The 23,874-nt window shown below is 42.2% G+C and overlaps 1 protein-coding gene across 1 annotated transcript in view; it reads left to right on the forward strand.

Moving 5' to 3' along the window:
- Window positions 1-19,610: 19,610 nt before the first annotated feature.
- FRMD6 (FERM domain containing 6) overlaps window positions 19,611-23,874 on the forward strand; it is a 95,057-nt gene continuing 90,793 nt past the window's right edge. The window contains exon 1 of the mRNA XM_042468875.1: window positions 19,611-19,691. The gene's annotated coding sequence lies outside the window, so the exon portion shown is untranslated. The remainder of the gene's footprint in view (window positions 19,692-23,874) is intronic.

The following is a 23,874-nucleotide window of genomic DNA, read 5'->3' on the forward strand; positions in this document are numbered from 1 at the left end:
TGCAGTAGGAAAAATTGTGCAGTTGGGAAGCTAAAAACATGTAGTTAGAAAAATGGAAAGAAAGCTAGCCACATTGGGCTTACTAAGCCTTTAAATGACAAGGACAATGTACACACAAATTAGGGAAATTATCAGATGGGGAAACGAAATGTCCTTGTCCCATCCTTTTCCCCTTCTCATAGCGCGATTGAGAGAAGGTTTTCATACAACATTATGCTTATCTTGTCATTATCCCATCCAGAAAGCGCGATTGACCACGATCGTGCGAAAGACTTTCAAATGACATCACACAGATCACATCATTGTCCCGTCATTGAAACAGCATTGCCTGGCACTTTGCATTAATGGGAGTTCGCATTAATGCAATGCTGTTTCAGTGATGGGACAATAGCACTGCGATCTGAAAGCCTTTTGAGGATCACAGAAAGACAGGATAAGGACGGGGGAGCTATCCTGTCCTTATCCCATCTTTGTGTGATAATCTCCTAAGACTCATTAATGCATATCTTTTTACTTTTGGGATTTCAGCGACAATGCATTTCAGACATCACTTTATTTGTGCAATTGTGTGTGATAATCATTTGTGCAATTACTCATCATTTTTGCTTTATTTACAGGATGCTTTTAATGTGCTTTAATCTCTCTTTACTTCCAAAATTAGTCCCAGTGTGATACACTCCTGTGTCTTTCCAGTTACATGGGCTCCTACATCAGGTTTTTCTCTCCTAACCATCCTTGTTCTTTGAGAACAAGATATCTAGTGCTGTCCCAGATCAGAGAGTGACTTGATGTAATTACAATGTTAACACAGTCCATTGTTTTAAGAACATCTCCATCCTGGCTGACAAAAGTGCATTCTTTATCTCTGAGCTGTAAAAATAAGAGTTGGCAAGTTAGTTAGGTTTCTTGAGCATTCAAGGCCAGTCAGAGCACCTAATAGTACAATCAATACAAAGGCAACATAATGGCCAGGCAGTACAGATAGTTAAACTAGCATCACACCATGTGAGATGACACTCACTACTTTGGCTGCTGTAGCCAGACATTTTGTTATAGTGCTGCAGGCAGGGCTGAGCCATGATATTTTGCTGCCTGAGGCTGTCGGCAGGTCAGGACTTTCAGATCAGTGTGGAAGTGAATCCACTTTGAGTTTCAGTATGAGAGCTAAAGAACAGAATGTATTTTTAAAGGGGATTTATAGCCCACCTTTCTCCCAAAATGAGATTCATGGTGGATGAGAAAATGAGAGAGAGAGAGACGCACACAGAGATCCTAGCCTGCATTAATAGTGCAATGTCTAGATTGAGGGAAGTAATAGTGCCACTCTGTTCTGCTTTGGTCAGGCCTTACTTGGAATATTGTGTCCAGTTCTGGGTACCACTATTCAAGATGAATATTAACAAGCTGGAGCATGTCCAGAGGAGGGCGACCAAAATGATGAAAGGTATGGAAACTGTAAAGTCAAAGTCTTTCATGGCCAGCATCCATAGTTTTTTGTGGTTTTTTCGGGCTATGTGGCCATGTTCTAGCAGAGTTTCTTTCTGACGTTTCGCCAGCATCTGTGGCTGGCATCTTTTGCATTAGTGTGGGGGAATCTCCTTCTTTGGAGGTCCAGATGGATGACCATCTGTTGGGAGCGCTTTGTGTGCTTTGTTTGTCTGCATGGCAGAATTGAGTTGATCTGGATGGCCCTTGGGGTTTCTTCCTACTCTAGGATTCTGTGATATATGGCGACCCTCTCCTATGGTTTACTTGGCATGATTTGTTCAGGGGAGCTTTGCCAGGTTGAAGCTGAGAGAGTGTGTGAGTTGCCTGGGATTACCAGTGGAATGTTCTTGTCTGAACTAGAAGCAGTGGTGGATCCACGAAAAGGTTGAGACTGAACTTTAAAGGAGCTATCCAATTGCTGAACCTACTTCAGGGAAAGGGATTGTGCATATGTGTTTATATGAATGTTAGACTAAGGAGTTTATCACACTGGGGCTAATTTCAGCATTAAAGAAAGATTAAAGTGCATTTAAAGCATCTCACAAATGAAACGGAAATGGTGAAGAATTACATGAATTATTATCACACACAATTGCACAAATAAAGTGATAGCAGAAATGCATCGTCGCTGAAATCCCAAAAGTAAAAAGATGTGCGTTAATGCTTCTTTGTGTGAAGCTTAATGACAGGTTCTGTGCAACTTTGTGTGAAATCATTTCACATAATTAAGCGATTTTTCTGGGATATTCCCAGGATAAACTCCCGATCTCCTTTGTGTGATAAACCCCCTAGGACTCCAAGAGATCAAGGTTTGAATCCCTATCTCTTAAATAGGTTTAGAACTTGGATAGTAACTTTAATGTTCAGTCTAAATCCTTTAACTGCCATGGCTCCATGCTATGGAATCCTGGGATTTGTAATTTGTTGTGGAACCAGAACTCTCTGACAGAGAAGGCTAAATATCCCACCAAAGTATAAATCCCAGAATATCATAGTATGGAGCCTTGTCAGCTAAAGTAGTGTCAAACTGCATTGTTTCTGCAGCTGTGGAAAAGCCAACTGAACGGCATCCCCCAGTGTCTCTGAGACAGCAGGACATCTTGCAGAACAGATTAATGGCAAGCCATACTAGGTAGACATCACTACTGCTTGCAGCCCACCCCCCAGAATCGGCCACCTGAGCTGGCCATCTCACTCTGCCTAATGAAAAGGCTGATGCTCCAGAGAAGAGCCTAGGGAGCATTAGGCAAGAGCTGATGCAAAACACAACACATTTAACTACAAGCCATCTAATGGCCTTGAAATTACACATTAGGATTGTAGCCAACATTTTGGCAGAGGCACTGCTATCCACACACAGCATACTGAGCTATGGGAGAATCTCTCCTCTTCCTTCCTCCTTGCAAATGCTGTAACCCACCTTTCTCTTCCAAGAGGTCCAGCCTCATAGTGCCACCCTTTCTGCCCCAGCCATTTTCTCTACAATCCCAGGCAAAATATCTTTCTCCTTCCCACCCAGTTTCTCTCCTCTATCCGTCTTTTTCCTCTGCTTTTTTCTCCCGCTGTGCTGTTGCCTGTGCAGACCATGACTACAGAAGTATGGTAACATATTCATTTATCACACTGGGGCTAATTTCAGCATTAAAGAGAGATTAAAGAGCATTGAAAAGCATCCCACAAATAAAGCGAAAATGGCGAGTAATTACACAAATAGTTACCACACGCAATGGTGCAAATAAAGTGATATCGGAAATGCATTGTTGCTGAAATCCTGAAAGTAAAAAGATGTGTGTTAATGCTCCTTTAGTGGTGGGTTTTGTGCGATGTCATGTGAAATCATTTTGTAAAATTACGTTATTTTTCCAGGATATTCACGGGAGAAACGCCCAACCTCCATATGTATATATATGGAGATTGGGAGTTTATCCCATGAATATCCTGGAAAAATCATGTAATTACACAAATATATCTTAGGAGTTGTACAGGATTACTAGTAGAGTTTTCTGTCTTTCTTGCAAAAGGAGTGCCAGTGTGGTATAGTGGTTTGAGTGTTGGACTATGACTCTGGAGGCCAGGGTTTGATTCCCTGCTTGGCCATGAAATTCACTGAGTGACCTTGGGCAAGTCACACTCTCTCAGCCTCATGGGAAGGCAATGCCAAACCTCCTCTGAAATCTTGCCAAGAAAACCCTGTGATAGGTCCATCTTAGGGTCAGTATAAGTCAAAAATGATTTCACAGCACACAACAACAACACATAACAATTTAGGAGTAGAAAGTGTGTGTGTGTGTGTGTGTGTGTGTGTGTGTGTATTCAGATAATCTTTATTTCATGTTCCATTAGTTAAAAACTAAAAAGAAAAAGAAAAACATAGGCAATATCTGACCTCCAGCCAAAGCATAACAACTAAAACATAAAAAGAAACACAACAAGACAAAACATAACCCCATCCTCCCAACCACATTTCTTCATTGCATTCATACTTCTTTAAAATCATAGAATCATAGAGTTGGAAGAGACCGCAAGGGCCATCCAGTCCAACCCCATTCTGCCATGCAGGAAATCCAAATCAAAGCATCCCCGACAGATGGCCATCCAGCCTCTGCTTAGAGACCTCCAAGGAGGGAGACGACTTCCTCTCTTCCCGGAGTTGGTTATTTTTTGTTCTCTGACCCTTATGACTCCCACTTTTACCCTTTCTTACTTATTCTGGAACCTTGTTTTCTTAGCTTCTAAATATTTCATGTAATAACATGCTTAACTTCTTAAACATAGGAGTATCACTATGGGGCTGATTTTGGCATTAAAGAGAGATTAAAGCGTATTTAAAGCATCCTGCAAATGAAGCGGAGAAGCGAGTAACTGCGCGAATCATTATCACACACAATTGCACAAATAAAGTGATATCAGAAATGCATTGTTGCTGAAATCCTAAAAGTAAAAAGATGTGCATTAATGCTCCCTTGCGACCACTTTAATGGCAAGTCTTGTGCAATGTCGTATGAAAGCATTACGCGTAATTACATGATTTTTCCGGGTTATTCATAGGGCAAACTCCTGATCTCCTTTTATCTCTTGTATTTTCCTTTCTTTCATCAATCCAATAAGTTTATCCATATCCATCAACCCAATCACTTTTGCTAGCCTCTCTTCTAGCATTGGTATTTTTGGTTTCTTCCAGTATCTTGCATAAGTGATTCTCACAGTGGTTATCATGTATAGGACCAACTTTTCATTATCTTTTCCTATAGCCTCTTCATTAGCTATATTTAACAAATATAGTTCTGGTTTTCTCTTCCCTTTTTTCCTTAATATTTTCTGCATTGTGCTATGGATTTTGCTTGTTTGCAAGTCCACCAACAATGGACTTTATCTACGCATTTCTACACATTTCCAACATTTATCTACTCATTTCCAACATTTGTTGGATGCTCCTTTATATATCTTGGCTAGTTTTTATGGTGTAAGGTGCCACCTCTAAAGCATCTTACAAAAAAATTCCCTTATGTTCATACTTAATGTAAAACTAACTCCTCTTGTCCAGGCCCTTTCCCACTGTTTATCTGTATTACATTTCCTATATTGTGTGCCCATCTAGTCATGCACTCTTTTACTAATTCCTTTTCCATTTCTATTTCATGCAATCTTTTTATATATTTTACCAATCAAATGTTTTCTTCATCACATAAGAATCTATTCAGTTCTGTCTTTTCTGTCTGAATTCCTTCCAGATTTTTTATCTGTCTTAAACCTCTCCCATAGTTATCTGTACATATACCAATTATATTGATATCATTGAAGGATATAAAAAAATTAATTATGAACATGTGTTTCTTCCATGTCAAGAAACCCTGATGAAAAGAATTCAGGACGGATGAGAATCTTTGTTGTTTGAGACTTATTCTATGCAACAATTTCATATATTTTTGGTGCAGAAAACAACTATGCAGCATTGTTGTCTCCATGCTAGGAATACTTGTGTCGGTAGAATTTGGTCGGTGCAAATGGGGGAGAACTTCATTTCAGTGTGTTTTTGAAGAATTTACCAAAACTATCCTAATATGAAATACTTTTAAATAGTTTTAAATCTTTTAAAACATAACAATGAGAATAAATGTGCTGCATAAAAGAAGCCTCATGGAACAAAACAGCCCAACATGAAAGAGTTGTCTAAATATTTTAAAAAGATATTTTCTTCTTGGGAGAAGGAAAGCAGACAGGGAGCCAGCCTAGCATCCCTTGGGAAGGAATTCCACAGTGTGGGAGCAGCCACCAAGAAGGCCCTCTCATGTGTTCTCACAAAATGTACCATTGGGGCAACTAAGAGAAAGAGATCCTCTCCCAAGAATCTTAAAATACAGGTCGATTCAGATGGAAGGCTACAGTTCCTCAGATAGCCTGGACCCAAACTAAATAGGGCTTTACAGACCATAAATAGCACTTAATTGTGTGCAGCAATGGACCGGTAGCCAGTGAATCTGCTGCACCAAGGCAGTTGTGTGTTCCTTGCAACTAGCTCCAATCAACAACATACCTTCCAACTTTTCCCAGATGAAAACAAGGACACGAGTGGCCAAGGAACCTCAGTGAGTGGTCAGGATGTCCAAGGTTATGAATGAAGAAGACCACACAAGCTGGGAGAGGCTGCAGCAGTTTGTTTTGGCCTGAGCCTCCGGGAAAGGGCAAGACTCAGTCCCACCCTTCCTCTCCCCCTACTGAGTTAATGGAGTACAAATTACTTTTCCACTCCATTATGCAGGCAGGGTTTGGCACTTTGGATAACAACATTAAAATTCAGATTAAAATCAGGAGCCGCACTATTAGCCACATATGATGGAACCCATCAGCTGCCACTGGAAGAGCAATAGACCAGGGTCACCTCCATCACTGGCGCGTGTTAACACTCCTCCATATCTTAGGCAACACATCCTCCTGTTCAGCTTCTGGGCTTTTTATCTCCTCTGCTGCCACTGCCTGTCCTCCTCCGCACCCACTATCTCTTTCCACCTTGTACAATAAACACGCACACACCCTGCATGCCCTGGTCCCGTAACAGCTGGTGAGAGGCTCCTCTTCGCTCTTTCCCAGAGGAACTATGGGGAGACACAGAAGAGCCTAGGACCCAAAGGGATTTGGGGTGAATAAAGGCTCCCTTTTCCCTTTCCCAGAGAGGAAAAGTACCTAAGTAGTTGATTGGCTGTGATGTCAAGCGCTTAAGCACTTGATTGACAGCTGCTTTTAAAAAAAGAGGTTCCGGAAGGACAATGGGAACGGGGAGCAAAATAACCCGCTTCAATTTAGCACAGGGAAAATACCAATGGGAACGAAAACAGACCCCAGGTCTGTTTGTACGCGTTTTTAATGGGAACGATGGGTCAGATTTGAGTCAGAATCCGAGTCAGAATCACAGCGAAATAAGTCTCTTTTTTTGCCCAGTGGGAATGGGGCCCCATAGAATCATTTGTTCCATGGTGAGTCAAAACATAGGTAAATCCAATTAATTCAATGGATCTACTGTATTCAGAACTAACAATAGGATTTAGACCATTGTGTGTGGTTTCGGTTTCAGTATAGATCTCACACCTCATGATAGAGAGACAGATATATAGATAGATGTAGCTAATCATATGTGTATTTAATATATAAAAATCAGATAAGTATGAAAGTAGTATATATCTATATAATGGACTAGATCTAGCTACTAGTCCCAGACTCTGAACTTAAGTGTTAACTTTCCATGATTCAATGGGTAGGTTCTTCTTCTGACTAGGGCTGCATCTGTTTGTGTGTGTTGTTTGCCTTCAAGTCATTTCCAACTTATGGCGACCCTAAGGCAAATCTATAATGAGTTTTCGTGACAAGATTTGTTCAGAGGAGGTTTGCTATTGCCTTTCTCTGAAGCTGAGAGGGTGTCATTTGCCCAAGGTCTTTGATTATGTATGCCTGCATGATAGTGGGTTGGATTTCATGGCCCTTGAGGTCTCTTCCAACTCTTGATTCTATGATTCTATAAAAGGACAAATAAGACATATACATATTAAAACAATCTACATTTAAAATTCATCATATGAAATTCACATTCTAAAAATGATCTGGATAGGCCTGCTAAATGAGACTGGTCTTTAATGCTGTCTTAAATTTAATTGGATACTCAGCTGTCAAATCTTTTCTGGCAGGTCATTCCATAGTCTGGGGGTGGCTGAAGAAAAAGTCCTCTGTCTCACAGTTGCCAGTCTAGCCCTGGCCAGGTGAAGTAAATATCCTGCAGAGGACCAGAGTGTATAGGATGGATTATACAGGGGTAGGCCATCCTGTAGATAACCTGGACTCAAACCAGACAGGGCTTTAAAGGTAATAACCAACATTTTGTACTTGCTTGGAAACTACAGTGCACCCATGTCATACGCGGGCATGCTTTACGCAGCTTTCAGCATACGCTGAAAGCTGCCTGGGGAGAAGGGGCAGTGTGTCCCATAGGGAACAATGGGGCATGCGCCCATGGTGTGCACACACCACTGCACCGCCGTGCCGCCACGTGCATGAGCCCCATCCATTTAAATGGGGTTCAAGCATAGGCAGAATTTGCTTTATGTGGGGGAGTCCAGAACGGATCCCCCATGTAAAGAAAGGGTACACTGTAATTGGCAGCCACTGGAGCTAGATCTGAAATGAGCTAGAAGACTGCAATAGCCCACCCTAGGAGATTTTGGAGAGCTGCCAATGTCACCTGCCACACCCCAATAAAAATAAAAAGATTCTTGCCCCCAAACACAGTGCACCTGCATTATAGGTGGGTGCACCATATGCCGGAAAAAATTTCTTATGCCCCAGAATAAGTAATGGGGCGTGTGCCCCATGGCGCACCACAGGCACAAACCCCATTACTTCTAATGGGGCTCAAGAATATGTGTTTTTTTCCCTTACATGGGGGAGTCCAGAACAGATCCCCACATAAGGGCAGGGTGCACTGCATCCTCTAGGAGTTAGGGGGCATTTTTAGCACTTTTGAGGGTGCCCTTGGACCATTTGAGGCTAAAGAAAGTCCCATTTAACAACTAAAAGTGACTGGGAACTTCCAATTCTCTTCCATTTTTGGAACACCAAAGTCCCCTCCTTGGCCTAAAATTGCCCAAGGACATCCAAAACATGTGGCAAAAGTTCCCTGACCTACTCCAGGTGGCTTTAGGAAGTACATTTGACCACTGGAGGCCATGGGACCCACATGAGACACACATGGGTCCCACAAGCCACAATTTTCCCACCCCTGGACCAATTGCTAAGAGTTGCTAAGCAGTCTGTGCTTTTCTTTAAAAGAAAAGAGGGGGGAGGCAGTTAGCAAATGGTTCTGAGAGAACGCTGCTTTGGAACGGCTGCACATGCCTAATTGCATTGCGCACATAGTGATTAAACACTAATGGCTGATTAAAATCAACCAGCCAAGGTCTGCTTTTTTTTAATGCTTTTTTTAAAAAAACAAGGGAGTCATTGCCAGTCACTGCTGCACCACTGTGTGTTTTGTTTTGTCTTAAAGAACAATTGCATTGCATCTCATTAATAGCAGCTTTTCAAAATCTCAATTAATAATCCCCTTCAGTTTAAAGCGATCCGCAGAGTCAGTTGAAAGGAGTTCCGTTCACTCCCTCCAAGCAGCCAAGGGAAGCTATGCCAAGAAACAGAGATGAAATAACCTGATTAAAATCCAAGGAAAAGGCCATTTTCCAAGCAAGTTCATGAGCTGGCAAGTGTGGCCCATCATCCTTGCAGGCATCAGAAGAGACTTGATTGAGCAGAGCATATCAACCTCTCAGAAACTGGGTGCAGCCCTTCCAGGTGGCACAATGCCTAGGAGCAAGATGGCAAAGCAAAGTGGTTCTTTTGCTCTCCAGCAGCCTTTGGCTGCATTATAGCACATTTCCCGGATGCAATGCTCTTCTCACCCATCATCTAGCCAAAGTGCATACATTTGAAAAAGCCTCCTTCATTTCACTGAGAAAGTCTGAAATGACTGCCAAAACCCTCTGGGATTAAGCTGACCCAAATCATCCACATGTCTTCTCTAGGTATGGTCTCTGCCTATTCTCTTTACAAGGTACACTGGCCTTCCTCACAAGGATTAATGTGAGTGAGGAGAGCAAATATGAGGAGCACTTTACCACATCTTGAAACAGGACAGAAGTCTGCATTGCAGGCAACTTTTTAATCCCTTTCGCATATCCCAGGTTGTCTATGTGCAAATCTAAGCCAAATATTACAATGTCAAAGATCGAAGGGGCAGGTCTTCTTTTTTTATGCCTTTGCAGTGTTGCTGCTACACTTACCATCGTTACCTGGTAATATGGAAAAACATTACACAATAGCCAGAATCCTGTATGTGTCAATCAGAGATTGTACTCCAATACAGAACTTCCACATTCTTTTCATTTTCATTCATAGCGTTTAGCAATAGCATTTACATTTCTATACCACTTATCAGTGAACTCAACACTCTCTAAGTGGTTTACAATCTACAAGCCAATTGCCCCCAAGCAGCTGGGTACTCATTTTACCAACCTACGAAAGGATGGAGGGTTGAGTCAACCTTGGAGCCCTGGGATCAAACTCACAACCTTGTTGTTGTAGTACTGGCATTTAACCACTGCATTACTAAGGCTACCATACATTCATGGAGTTAATCTGAACTTTAAAGGAGCTACCTTGCTACAAACCAGATGCAAATTCTACCCACACAACTACTGAGGAAATGTCATCACAGGACCAAATCACATCAGCCACAGTATCAGAGGTACTTTCACTTGCTCATCCTCTAATGCTATCTATGCCCTCCTCTGTCAACAATGCCTTTCAGCCCTCTACCTTGGGCAAACAAGACAGTCCCTGTGTCATGCCCTGCTTCCAGGACCTTGGGAGGGATTCCCCAGGGATGGACTCTGAGAATCAAGGCTCTGATAGAAAGCCTGAAAGCCCAGAGAACAAGCCAAGACTGCAGCCACAAGAGCAGCTAAAGGAGCAGTTTATAACAGCCAGAAGAGCAGGGATCCCTACAGCCACCACCCTCAGAGGAAGAGCCAGACTTATCCATACCTACCCATGTGGAGAGACATCAGGACAAAGAATGACGCAGATGCTTGTAGCATTTATATAGGATGCAGGGATGTAGCCGGGAGGGGGGGTCCAGCCCCCCCTCCCCCAGTTAGATACAATGAATGGTGCGTACTGCCACGCTGATGCACCCAAGCCCCATTATAATGGTGACACTTAGTCTGGACCCCCCCTTCCCAAAATCCTGGCTACGTCCCTGTAGGAAGCATGTGCAAGACCTGGACACATAATCCAGACAAGCATGGCTCACAACCAGCCTTTTCCTTGGGAGAAAGCCATGCTGGTGCCTGTCTGTCTTGAACTCTTCCTGGACTTCTGACTACTCTTCTGGACAACCCTGTCTCTTCTGGACTGGCTGTCTGGACTGGATACTGAACTGTGAACAACTCAGACCAGGGACCTTATCACATACACTTTTGCCCCTGATCTGGGCACAGGCAGGGGATGCACATGGCCGAGTGAAAACGCATTTTATCGCATGCCGCTCTATCCTCAAGGTGACCCCATGCCATCACCCGGTGCTAAGCAGTGTCTGATCAGGGCTCAACCACATGATTTTGCTCTGCTGGAAAACTTCCGCCTTTCAAAATTCACGAGCCTGAGTCCTGATTGGGGATGGCTTAGGGCTGGGCAAGGGCATGGGGCCACCTTGAGGACAATGCGGCATGTAATAAAATGTGTTTTTACTCAGCTGTGCATGTCCCCTGCCCGTGCCCAGATTGGGGGCAAAAGTGTGTCCCAGGATTGACTACCTTGGTTTCTCAGTGGATGTATTGGTGAGCTTGGACACACTCTCTCTCCTTAAAAAGCCCCATGAGACTCAGCCTTCCTTCTGGGATTCTAGTTCGCTTCCTAAGGGCAAAAATAGGACACACTGTGCCAGTGGGTAAACTGACATAAACCAGGCATTAGGAATGGGAATACCCAAAAGCCTGTTACAGAAGACTTCAATCTTCCGGATCATTCCAGCTCAGACCTCAGAACAGCAGTCCTTGAACAAACAAACAAATGAACTACAAAAGAAGATTGGGAAGAAAGGCCCAAAACACACTGCAGAAATAATTCAGTTTGACACCACTTTAACTGCCCTGGCTCAATGCTAGGGAATTCTGGGGACTGTAGTTTTGGCCTTTTCTGTCAGAGAGTTCTGGTGTCACAATAAACTACAATTCCCGAGGATTCCCTAGCACTAAGCCAGGGCAGTTAAAGTGGTCTCAAACTGGATTAGTAATAAAATTTATTCGGTCTTTGACCAGTATACAAACTGGATTATTTTTTCAGTGTGTTTTGGACCAGAAACAGCAGAATTGGAATGTATCTACAAACTCCAGTCCATCAACAGTGGATTGAACAGAGACAATGGCTTCCTGGCAAACTACACTTAGTATAAAACTGGTTAACACCCAGCCTCATGAGGATACTCTTGGCCAGTTTATCACATCTCTTTTCTGGTTCCCAGTCTGCATGGGCCATGTTCCAAAACTCCCTCCACCATTCATATGGTCATCCACTCACCCTGGCCTTTGGCAACGTCTTTCCTCATGAAAACTGAACTTGTCACCCTATCTACAAGTTTTGCATTTCTATGGCTATCCATAGAAGTAAAATTCATAGAGTAGCATCTGAAGTGTTGGATTAGGACTCCAGGAAACCAAGGTTCAAATCCCTGTTTACTATGGAAACCCACTGGGTAACCTTGGAAAAGTCCCACTCTCTCCCAGAAGGCGATCGTGACAAACCTCCATTGAAGAAATATTGCCAAGAAAACCTAAGAGAAGGTTGGCATAAGTCTAACTTGAAGAGGAGAACCACACACTAGTACTTTGTGTTGGACTAGGATTTTAGGATTCCAGGGTTCACATCTCTGCTTGGACATGGAAATCCACTGGGTGACCTTGGGCAAGTTATACTCTCTCAGCCTCAGCGGAAGGCAATGGCCAAAGCCCTCTGAATAAATCTTGGCTGGAAGACCTTGGAGTTGATTTGAAGGCACATAACATCAACAACCAATTTTGGTTCTACAGATTCATTGAGGCAACAGGAATTACTGGCATGCTGGTGTAAACATCACTGAATTGGGATTTGCATGAGTCCATGAGTCACTGGATTGTCCTGTTAGTCACTGAACTAAGGCAGTTTCATAAATGATTTGCTTCTGTGCAGTATGTAAGAGCTTTTGAAATCTGTGGACAACAGTGAAGCAAGACAGCAAATGGGCAACCAAATGTGCAACCAAAGTACACATGCATCCATGTGCAATTTATGCACATGAACAATTCTGCTTCCACAGTCCTGAACTGGATGCAGCCCTTTTGCATCATTCAAAAATGTTCAACCATTCCAGGAAGAGAACTTGCATGTGTGTAAAACATGGACAGGATTCTGGCCATTGTGTTTGTTGCTGTTTATTGTGGGGAAATTGTGCTGTGGACCATGAGCTGTGATTTGCAGTCTCCCCTACTATACAGCACTAAAACATGACTGTATTGGAACAGAACCTACACAAAAACAGGACTGTATGATTCCTTGAGTTGTGACTGGATTTGCTTGCATGGAAGGCCTCATGGAGATGTTTTCAAGTAGATCTGAGGACATGAGTCATGCCAGCAAAATAGACAAAGCTGTTCCCTTTGAGGGTTGGTTGCAGCTGGAGGTCCCTTTCCTCTCCCCGCTTCTGCCTCACTTCCTGGCCATGCACTGTGTCAGTGACCTGCTAGTAAACTGGTTCCTGCATTTACAGTGAATCATTGTTTAGGCAGAAATGATGCTCACCACATTGCTTATTTTTACCTGCCTTTGGAATGTGGGGCAGCAGCTGACCCTGCAATGAAAGAAGCCCATCAAAAGGAAAACTGAGGGTGAATTGGGCTTAGAGTTTGTTGTTGGCTGCCTCCAACCTGCAGAAATAGTCTGGTTTGACACCACTTTAACTGCCTTGGCTCAATGCTGTGCAATTCTGGAAACTGTAGTTGGTAGTGGCACTAGAGCTTTGCTATCCCTTTTGTTGGTCCATCAAGCTGAAATTAAGGGGGGGGGGAAATTTTTGCAACATTTGCATCGTGTCCTCAAGCAGCCCATTGCCTAACACATTTGCTGTCCATTTTCCCTCTGAGCTCTGGTGGCAGTTTTTGTCTGCTGATGCTTCTAAGAAAAAAGAACTTTTGTAAAAGGCAAATGATACTCATTTTTAGCAACCTTGGAAGGATGCCAGGCTAAGTTGACCCTGAGCCTCTGGCTGGTATTGAGCTCACAACCTTGTGGGTTTTGAATGAGTGGCTGAAGTACAGGCATTTATCCTCTGTGCCACCAGGGATCTATTTTGGAATTCCTCTGGGACAGAAGGCTGAAATGCAGGATATGTCCTGGAAAAGGAGAACATCTGGTCACCCTGAATATGGTGCTTCAGATAGCCTGGATTTCAGCCTCATAGGTAACAAGTGGCATCTCACATCACTTGGGACAATGGGGAGGGCAAAAAAGAAAGATGGAAGAAAACAGCAGTATCAGAATGGAAGATTTAACCACACAGTGCAAAATACCACTCCTTTTTAAGCCAGCAAAAGGGCGTTCTGCTTTGTGGTGCTCCTGTTGCATGCAGTGTATAATGCCACACAAACTGAGCGCTGCAATGTTGACTGCCATCTGCTTGGGTGGGTGGCATGACGCTGGCTTGAAGGCGGTTTCAGGGTGTGCTTCATCTAAACACCACACCTCCCACCTGCCCCCAAACCAGCACTTTCTGCTGGTCTGTTCTGGCCTCGGGTTATTAAAAAACTTGTATTCCTGCACCCAGGGGACACAGAGAGGAAGTCTGTTGACATTTCTTTATCATAAATATAATTAATTGAGTAGCAACAATTTTCTGCCACAGTGAACACACAGAGAGGAACGCTTTGAAATGCAAGAGGTTATGTAGGAGCACATCTTGACTGGATCAGTCAGGAAAATTAGCAAGTCTTTGGAAAAGGGACTTTTTGGATTGCAGTTCCTAGCCATGCTGGGTGGAAGATTCTGGGAGCTGTTGTCCAAAAATATCACTTTTCCATGCACAGACACAGACCACTGGATCCAATTTTCCTGCCATTATTGTTGGACTGCTTCTGAAATGACTTGTGTTCCTAGATAACAGCCCAAAGGAAACCCTGATTTTGGTTAATCATTTCAACTTAAAAAAGGAAAAGTAATAGGGCATACTGCATGTTCTGGGAGATCCAAGTTTCAAACTTGACTTAGCCATGAATCCTGGTGGTTTGGGAAAAGTCATGCGTTCTGAGTCCTTACAAGAAATTCTGGAAATTTGGGGCAGGAAGATGTGGGGGGAGGAAAAATGAGAGCCAGCTTGGTGCAGTGGTTTAACTGTTTGACTAGAACACTAGGGTTAGAATCCCTGCTCAGCCATAGAAACTGACTGGATGAACTTGGGGAAATCACACTCTCTCAGCCTCAGAGGGAGGCAAAGGGAACCCTCCCAGTGTACAAATCTTGCTAAGAAATTCCTGTGATACACTCGCCATAAGTCAGAAGGCACACAGCAACAAAGCAAGTGAAAAAGCAATGAAACCATCGCCTTACTGAGCTGATGAAGCTTTTGGTGGAACTGGAGACTTGGGGTTTTTTGGTCCTAAATTATTGTTTACTGGATTATGGGGCATCTCTTTTCTATTTGGATTGCTGGTTGTTGTGCAGTAACTAGGAAAGGCCCTTATTGATGTATTTCTATACAAAGTGCTAAGACAGCCCATGGTACAGCCCTCCCTAAAGAACTGTGAAGAAAACAGGGTGCCTTTGTTGTCGATCGACAACTCCCTGCAGTGCTGGATCAATACAAAGTGCTGGTGCTCTTTCGGCTGTTACTCATGGATGGATGCTCTGAACATAGCAGTGTTTGCCTCCTTATAAAGACCAAGATGAATGCATGCAGGATGGAGGGAGAGACCCTCGCTGAAGTGCACAACCAATTTGTCATGGATTTCTCTGGTCAAAATTCATACCTTTCAGCCTTAAAGCGATGAAAACTGAGATATGGGTGGCCAAAAAACACTCAAGTGTTAAAATGTTAAAAATCAAACACATCTTGGAAGATGCCAGCCACAACTGCTGGCAAAACGTCAGGAATAAACTCTTCTACATGGCCTCATAGCCCAAAAAACTCACAAAAAACATTATTGTTTTTTCTGAGTCCTACCATTGGTATCATCACTAGGGTTGGTGTCACCCGGTGTGGTAACTCATGGCGTCACACACACCCCATTGACCTCCTCCCATTTCACACCAAACAGAAACCTTAGTCATGCTTTTTTACAACAATGTTATTCATAAATCGTAATTCCCATATACCATTGAATGCAATGCTTATAGTTGTGACATAAACAACTAGCAAAATTAAAATTGTACCTTCAAATTACAATGTCGTACACACAATCTAAATTTATTTACATATACGTATTCCGGGCCGAATACAAGGTGTTGGTTATTACCTATAAAGCCCTAAATGGCTTGGGCCCAGGGTACTTGGAGGACCGCCTCTCCCCATATAATCCGCCCTGCACTCTCAGGTCGGGTGAGAGACATCTTTTAAGAGTTCCAGATGCTCGTTATGTAGCATCTCGGAGGGATTTTTCTGTTTCAGCCCCACAGCTCTGGAACTCTCTCCCAAATGAGCTCCGTACTTCCACCTCCCTTGATGCTTTTAAAAGGAAGTTGAGGACCCACTTATTCCTACAGGCTTTCCCCCCATGAGCCTTGTTGTCACTCTTTCCCCTTGGCAATGTTGATGTACTCTATCTTCTCAGCCATTTGTATGGGGTGTTGCTGTTGTTATCTCTTATTATGTTTTTGTATTGTAATATTGTGTGGGGGGTGTTGGGGTTTATGATGTTTTTAACTATTTTTTCAACTGTTGTACACCGCTGTGATCTATGGAATAGCGGTATATAAATACATTTTATTATTATTATTATTATTATTATTATTATTATTAAAGTTTTGGTTAAAATGTGATTTTAAAAGAAAATTTAAAAAGAATTTTTTAAAATTAAATTTTTAATTTTTAAAATGCTGGGGTCTCTTTTTTCTCCTCCCATTGAGCTTCACCCCACTCCCACCATCCCTTAAAGCATTTTAAAAGGAAGCAGGTGAATGCCACCACAGCCCATTTCTGCCAAAAGGTAAGTGTCTGAGGAAAAGTGGTATCACCCCCTGCTGCTTGGGGTATCACCTAGTGCAGCCCACACACCCCACACACCCCCACACCCCTCCACACACCCCCACACCCCAAGTGACGCCACTGAGTCCTGCCCTTCCATGATATGCCAAAATATGACAACCTCCATTTCCTCATCCGAGCTTCCAGGGTGAGTTCAGGCTTGATCTGTTCTAGGACCTCCTGTGTCTTGTCTTTTTAGCTGCCTGTGGTATCCTCAGCATTCTTCTCCAGCATCTCATCTCAAATGAATTTATTTTCTTTCTGTCAGCTTTTTTTGGTGTTTTATGGGGCAGTTTTGCTATCTATCTATCTATCTATATTTCTACATCATTAAAATCCCCTCCTCTAAAATTTAGGCGCCAAAGATGGAGGGTTGTGGTTCTAGACTCCAGGGTCCCATAGAAGGTCAATATAAACTCCTGCCAGTTGCCAACACTGTAATTTACAGAACAGTATTCCTGCTTGGCCATGGAAACCCGTTGGGTGACATTGGGCAAATCACACTCTCTCAGCCTCAGGAAAAGGCACTGGCAAATCTCCTCTGAACCAATCTTACCAAGAAAAGCCTTGATAGGGTCACCTTTAGGGTCACCATAAACAACTTGAAAGCACTCAACACACACCAACACATTATATCGCTTTCCATTTTATTTTCAACTCCTCTCCAAAGAAGAGCTTGCAAGTTGCAACTGTAGGGACTTCTTGGAGGCATCTCTTTGGCAGAAAATAAAACATGACCGCATAAACGTCCACAGGCTGTAAAAACAATGTGGTAAGGCTCCATAGTGAATGCCCGGTCAGCATAAATTTTTAGTATTTCCATCGTGCAAAATATTCTCAGTGTGGCTTCATCATCTTGGCATTAATCATGCTTTTGCGGTCGGAGCCCAGGGCTTGGAGGAGGAAGGGCTGGCAGCGGGTGGACAGAAAGTCAAGTCTGAAAATCAGCTGGAACTTTCCTGAAATGGAAAATATTTTTTAAAAGGCCTTTATTGTAGTGGTGGGCAATGGCAATCAATCCAGGGGCCAATTTTCTTCTTCAAGGGGCAAAATACATGCCCAAACCAATAAAAATAAAAAGGGAGAAGGGAGGGTGATATTATGTAAGGGGAAAATACAGGAACGAGCAAAATATCAGTACAGAATATACAGGTTATACCAATAAAATAAATAGAACATGTATTGGAAGATATTAGAATAGAAGTTGTAAATATGATTAATCTGTAGATATTGTATATGTTACAAATAACTGGAAAGTACAATTGCAAATGTATAACTGTATGTGAATTTATAAATAAAGCTCACCTGAACTAAAATAAAAATAACTAAGTGGCTGTAAATCCACTCTTAGTTTGTTTTTTTGTTTGTTTGTTTGTTTGTTTTTTGGGGGGATTGGTAATTTTTTAAAAAAAAATTAAATCCTGCATAGGAACACCACAATTTATCTAAAAGTTGCATTTCCACTCCTGAGGCTGTTCCACACTGTACAAATACAGCACTATGATTCCACTTTAGGGTGGTCAGTTCATTACCATTTCAGGGCCTGAGAACTGCAGGTTAAAGTATGAGACTGAGGGCTCCTGATGTTGTCGTTAAATGTTAGGTATTAAGTACCAACTATAGTGGCACATATAGGTTGCATCTGCACTGCAGAAATAATCCAGGTTGATACCACTTTAACTGCCATGGCTCAGTGCTACGAAATTCTGGAATTATAATTTTGTGAGATGTTTAGCCTTCTCTGCCGGAGCGCTCTGGTGCCACAACAGACTACAGTTCCCAGAATTCCATGGCATAGTGCCATGGTAGTTAAAGCGGTGTCAAACCAGATTATTTTTGCAGCAGGGATGCAGCCATAGTTGTTCACATAGTTGCAGAGACAAAGCAATAGTTGCAATAAATTTAAGCAAGCTGCTACTCTGTAGTTACAGGTGAGAACTGCACATAGCCCTTTCCTCTTCTGACATGCTGTCTGAATTTAAAATAGGTATATCTTTTCCGGGCCGGCAGGCCTACCCAGTTGATTTTCAAATATGAATTTTATACTGGTATGTTTTTTTATTTCACATCTGCATCATTTTAATGGGTAATAATTGCCTCAATCCCACATTTATGTACTTTCACCTATGTGTTTAAATGACTTCATGTGTTTAGTTGTACAGTAGCTCTCCATATCCATAGATTTTTTAATCTGCCGATCCAAGCATCCACAGCTTGAAAATATTTTTAAAATGTATAAATTCTACAAAGAAAACCTTAATTTTGTCATTTTATATAAGTGACATCATTTTACTATCTATTGACTTGAGAATCCACAGATTTTTCTATCTTCAGAGGATCCTGGAGACAAATCCCTGTGGATACCAAGAGAAATAAAATTATTATTATTATTATTATTATTATTATTATTATTATTATTATTGATGCATAGCTGTCTTGGGGCCACATCCAGTTGACAAACTGCCCTTTGTTCACCTCTTCTTTAAAGTTTGGACTAAATCCCAAGGCAGATCTCCTACTTCGATGAACTGGGACCTGCCAACTGCCAGGCAAGGATGAGTGGAGAATTGCAAACAGTGACTCAGAGGGAGTAAAAAAGTATATGCAAAAATGACAAAACTTCTCTTTTCCTTGTCCCAACAGTTCCTTGGTGCCATCTGAGGAGGAAAAAAGAAGAGAGAGAAGGGTTCATGTAAAGGTGCCCAGACCTGGGAGCTGCAAGGACACAGAACTACACTTCTTAAAGCTTGTTGTGTTTCTACAACTTCTACAATCACACCAGTCAAAGGGCATTTTCACCAGGTGCTCCAAGGGGGCTCCTGGCTGGTCTAGACAAAAGATAAGATCCAACACTTTCCAGAGATTTTGCATGGACTTCCTCAGATTTCTGCATATACAGGTAAAGCATTTCCTTTGAAGAAATAATAATAATAATAATAATAATAATAATAATAATAATAATAATAATAATAATAATAATAATAATAATGTTATTTATTTATTTATGAGGTTAACAGTTGGTCCTCCATTTCCACAGATTCCTTAACCAGGGACTCAACTATCCATGGCTTGAAACACACACACACACACACACTCCAAATAGCAAAGCTTTGTTTTACTATATAAATCAGGAACACCATTTTATTATGTTAGTGCATTTAATAAGACTTCAGCATCCATGGATTTTGGAATCCACAGCGGTTCTGGATCCAAATCCCAGTGGATACCAAGTGCCCACTGTATATTCCACCTTTCTCCCAAAATGGATTCAAGGCAGATTTATCCTTGGACACCTACAAGTCAGAATAGCCCTTCCAGTGAAAGACATTTCTTTCCCTTGGAGAACAGGAGCAGAGCACACAACAACTTAGGAGTTTAACACACAGGCAAAAGAAATGGGATATTAGCGTTATGCTTCTATTAATATGCCATAAATATCGCTTGATAACTTGAAGCTTTTTACATAACATCATGAGATGTTGTTATTATTGCGTGATTATCCCATGAGCAAAGAGGCAAAACTGTGCCACTTTTTATTTTTGGGAAAATCCCGCGAATAAAAAGCGACGCGATTTTGCTGCTTTATTCACAGGATAATCGCAGGATAATAACACCATCGTGTGAAAACCATCACGTTAGTGCACAATATTCATGGGATATTGTGCGAACATAGCACTAATATCCTGTTTCTTTTGCCCGTGTGATAAACTCCTTAGACTTGGTTCCCATTTATGTATATGCAAATGCATGCATTTCAAAATCCAAAATAAATAAATAAATAAATATCCAAAACACTTCTGGCCTCAAGCATTTCAGTTAATCGAGACTCAATCTTTAATGCTATAAGTATGTAGCAAGAAAAAGGTCCTGGTCAGGTGGCATTGGTCTGGAACCTTCTCTCCAGAGCAGAACCATCTTTTGGTCACCATGACTGTCTGGTTACTTGGTGTACATGTTTACAGCACCATCACCTCTGACCCCAGCCACCCCTGGCAGATTTGGACCAAGAAAGGAAGATATTTTAGAGTAGATGCCATGCTGTGTTGAACACCCTCAGGGCTTTAGCTAATGGAGAAAGCAGAGAGGAACTAAGTGCTCCCCTAAATTTCAGTGTGACATACTGTGACCAAAATGGCTGTCCTCTTGGTGGTCATTGTGCTGGGTTTTATTCTATTCAGAAACAGAAGGGCTATAAAAATAGGATTCCCAAAGGCCCCATCCAACCAGACAAACCTTTCTCTCCACTGGGACCCTAGCCCTCTCCTTTTTGTTCTTGGCAATATTGCTCACTCCTCATCCATCCTGATAAATGTTGGGAACATCTGTACATGAGCAGTAATGGCTTGTTTTATAATCCTGGTCAGTGTGTTTTGCATTTCTTTCTTAGCTGAGGTAAACCACAGCTAAATACTCTGGCTAGCCTTCTGGCATTCCTTCTTTTTCCAAACACACAGAATATACACACAACATAGAAAGGTTACATTTACTATTATTTCAGCATATTCTGTGAAGGGGAGCCAATGCAGTGTAGTGGTTTGGGTGTTGGACTAGGACACTGGGAGACCCAGGTTCAAATCCCCACTCAGCAATGGAAACCTACAAGGTGGCCATGGGCATGCCATGTTCTCTCAGTCTGAAAAGGCAAAGGCAAACTCCCTCTATTCCAGTCTTGCGTGGAGGAACCCATGATAGTCACTTTAGGGTATCCATAAGTTAGAAATAAGTTCAGAGCACACAACAACATCTATATCGAGGAAACAGAGAGTAGCTTTATATTCATTGACTTATGTGTTGCTTGTGCATTACTGAAATGCAACCCTGTGCGACTGAATGTGCAAACAAATGGGGAATGCATGATTGCAATGCACAATGCACATCTGCATGCTCAATATATGTACAGTGGCACCACATACACAACTACTTCCCTAACCTTCAGTCCACTGATGTCTATATCACTGACCATATCCCTCCTCATCCTTCAAAAGAATTTTTTTTTAAAAAAAGCACAACTTTCCACAGTTTTCTGCACCTTAATGTGTCATGCATCAAAGAACAAGTTTTCAGACATTGGATTCCACCACCACCTCTTCCTTCCACCAAGGTATTTCAGAGTCTTCTCTGCCTTTCAATGCATGTCTTTGCTGGATCCTATTACCTACTCCACTTTCGGAGAGGATCTTCTCAGTTTCCCAGCTGAGATCTTTGGCTACAGGGCAGCGTATAACTTTTAAAGCAACTGATTAATTAATTAAACATCCCACATCAAATTCCCTCCCTACATACCCTGTCACTGTATTCCAGACACCCATCCACATTCCTAAAATGGACTGAGGTTTCCTTTGGCTGAAACAACGGTGTCACTAGAGGGTGCAAAGAGTGTGGGTTACACTAAGTGACATTTCTGAAGATGCCAGCCACAGATGCTGGCGAAACGTCAGGAAGAAACTCTTCTAGAACATGGCCACATAGCCCAAAAAAACTACAGAAAAAAACTGTTCAAGAGAGGAGTGAGGAATATTAAACATGATCCTCACTGGATGACAAATATACTAGGTCCACGACTGGTCCCAACTCCCTTTTCTTTCAGCATTCCCAGAGCAAATGTCCCCTACTCAGTCATACATAGTCTATTTAATTCCTTTTAAGAGAGTTTGGTAATGTGAAGTCAAAGGTTTACACAGCTGACATCCATCATTTTTTGTGGGTTTTTCAGGCTATATGGCAGTGCTCTACAAGAGTTTATTCCTGACATTTTGTCTGCATCTGTAGCTGGCATCTTCAGAGAAAGATGCCAGCCACAGTTGCTGGTGAAATGTCAGGAATAAACTCTTCTAGAATACAGCCACATAGTCCAAAAAACCCACAAAAAACTATAGAGTTGGGTAACTTTGCAAAGCTGGTGCACATATTTCCACCCCCCAAACAGTCACCTCTGGCCTCACCAGGCCAAGAAGCACTTTAAAAATCAGAGGGAAAAAGTCAAATCCAGATGTGACTGAACTTCAACTTCTTCCCCTTTCACCAGTTATAGCCCTTTGACTCCATCCTGTGGAATCCTGGGGTTTGTAGTTCATTTTATTTTATTTATGGGGTTTATATCCCACCTTTCTCCAAAAATGGGATTCAAGGCAATAGTGTTAACTGACAGAGGATTCTACATTCCTAGCAAAATGGCAAATCCCAGGAATGCATAGGATGGCACGATGACAGTTAAAGGGGATCAAAGTGCTGTAATTATGCAGTGTGAAAAGGGCCTTGCTTTTGTTCGGAAAGTGCAGGTAGAGTTAAGGCTAGAGGGCAATCTATAGTCCCCCCCTCCCCATGCAAAAACTACCACTCATAAAAACCATGAAAAGTTTGGGGAGGAAAACCCTTGGCCATTATTCTATATCAATTTCAGAGACATAGCCATGTTCATCTGGAATATCAGTATGCAAGGGGATCTTGTAGCATCTTTGAGCAAAAGACATCGTAGCATAAGGTTTCCAAATTTACAAAAGCTTATGCTGCAATGTTTTCCATTCAATTGGTGTCAAAGGTGCTACAAGATTCCTCTGCATACAGCTACTTAGTTCCAGTCAGCCGTCATTCTGTATCTACAGATTTAAGCAACCACAGCTTTTAAATATTTTCTTTAAAAAAATAAATTCCAAACAGCAATCCTTGATTTTCCCACTTTGTATAATGCACACCATTTTACTACACCATTGTATATACTGGGACTGGAGCATCAATGGATTTTGGCATTCACGAGGGGTCCTGAAACCAAAGCCCAGAGGATACTAAGGGCCCAATGTAACTAAGTAATATCTTCTGGCCTACCCCCCCCCCCCCCAATATAATGGAAAGGTCATTCACTCATCCTCTGATTGCTGAAAGAACAAGATCACTGTGGGGGAGACACATAGCTCATGGGCAATATGTTGCTCACCCTGGCTGTTAATAATAATAGGGTGTGTATCCAATGAGGGTCTCTAGGTACTCCAGAGAAAGAATTTGCAAGTTAAAATCTGTTTGGAGCTGTTCTTCCTTTCCTAGAAGAGATGTTTGACAGTGGAATATGCTGCCTTGGAGAGTGGTGG

The sequence above is a fragment of the Sceloporus undulatus genome, chromosome 1 (genome assembly GCF_019175285.1).
Source record: "Sceloporus undulatus isolate JIND9_A2432 ecotype Alabama chromosome 1, SceUnd_v1.1, whole genome shotgun sequence".
Lineage (NCBI taxonomy): Eukaryota > Metazoa > Chordata > Lepidosauria > Squamata > Phrynosomatidae > Sceloporus > Sceloporus undulatus.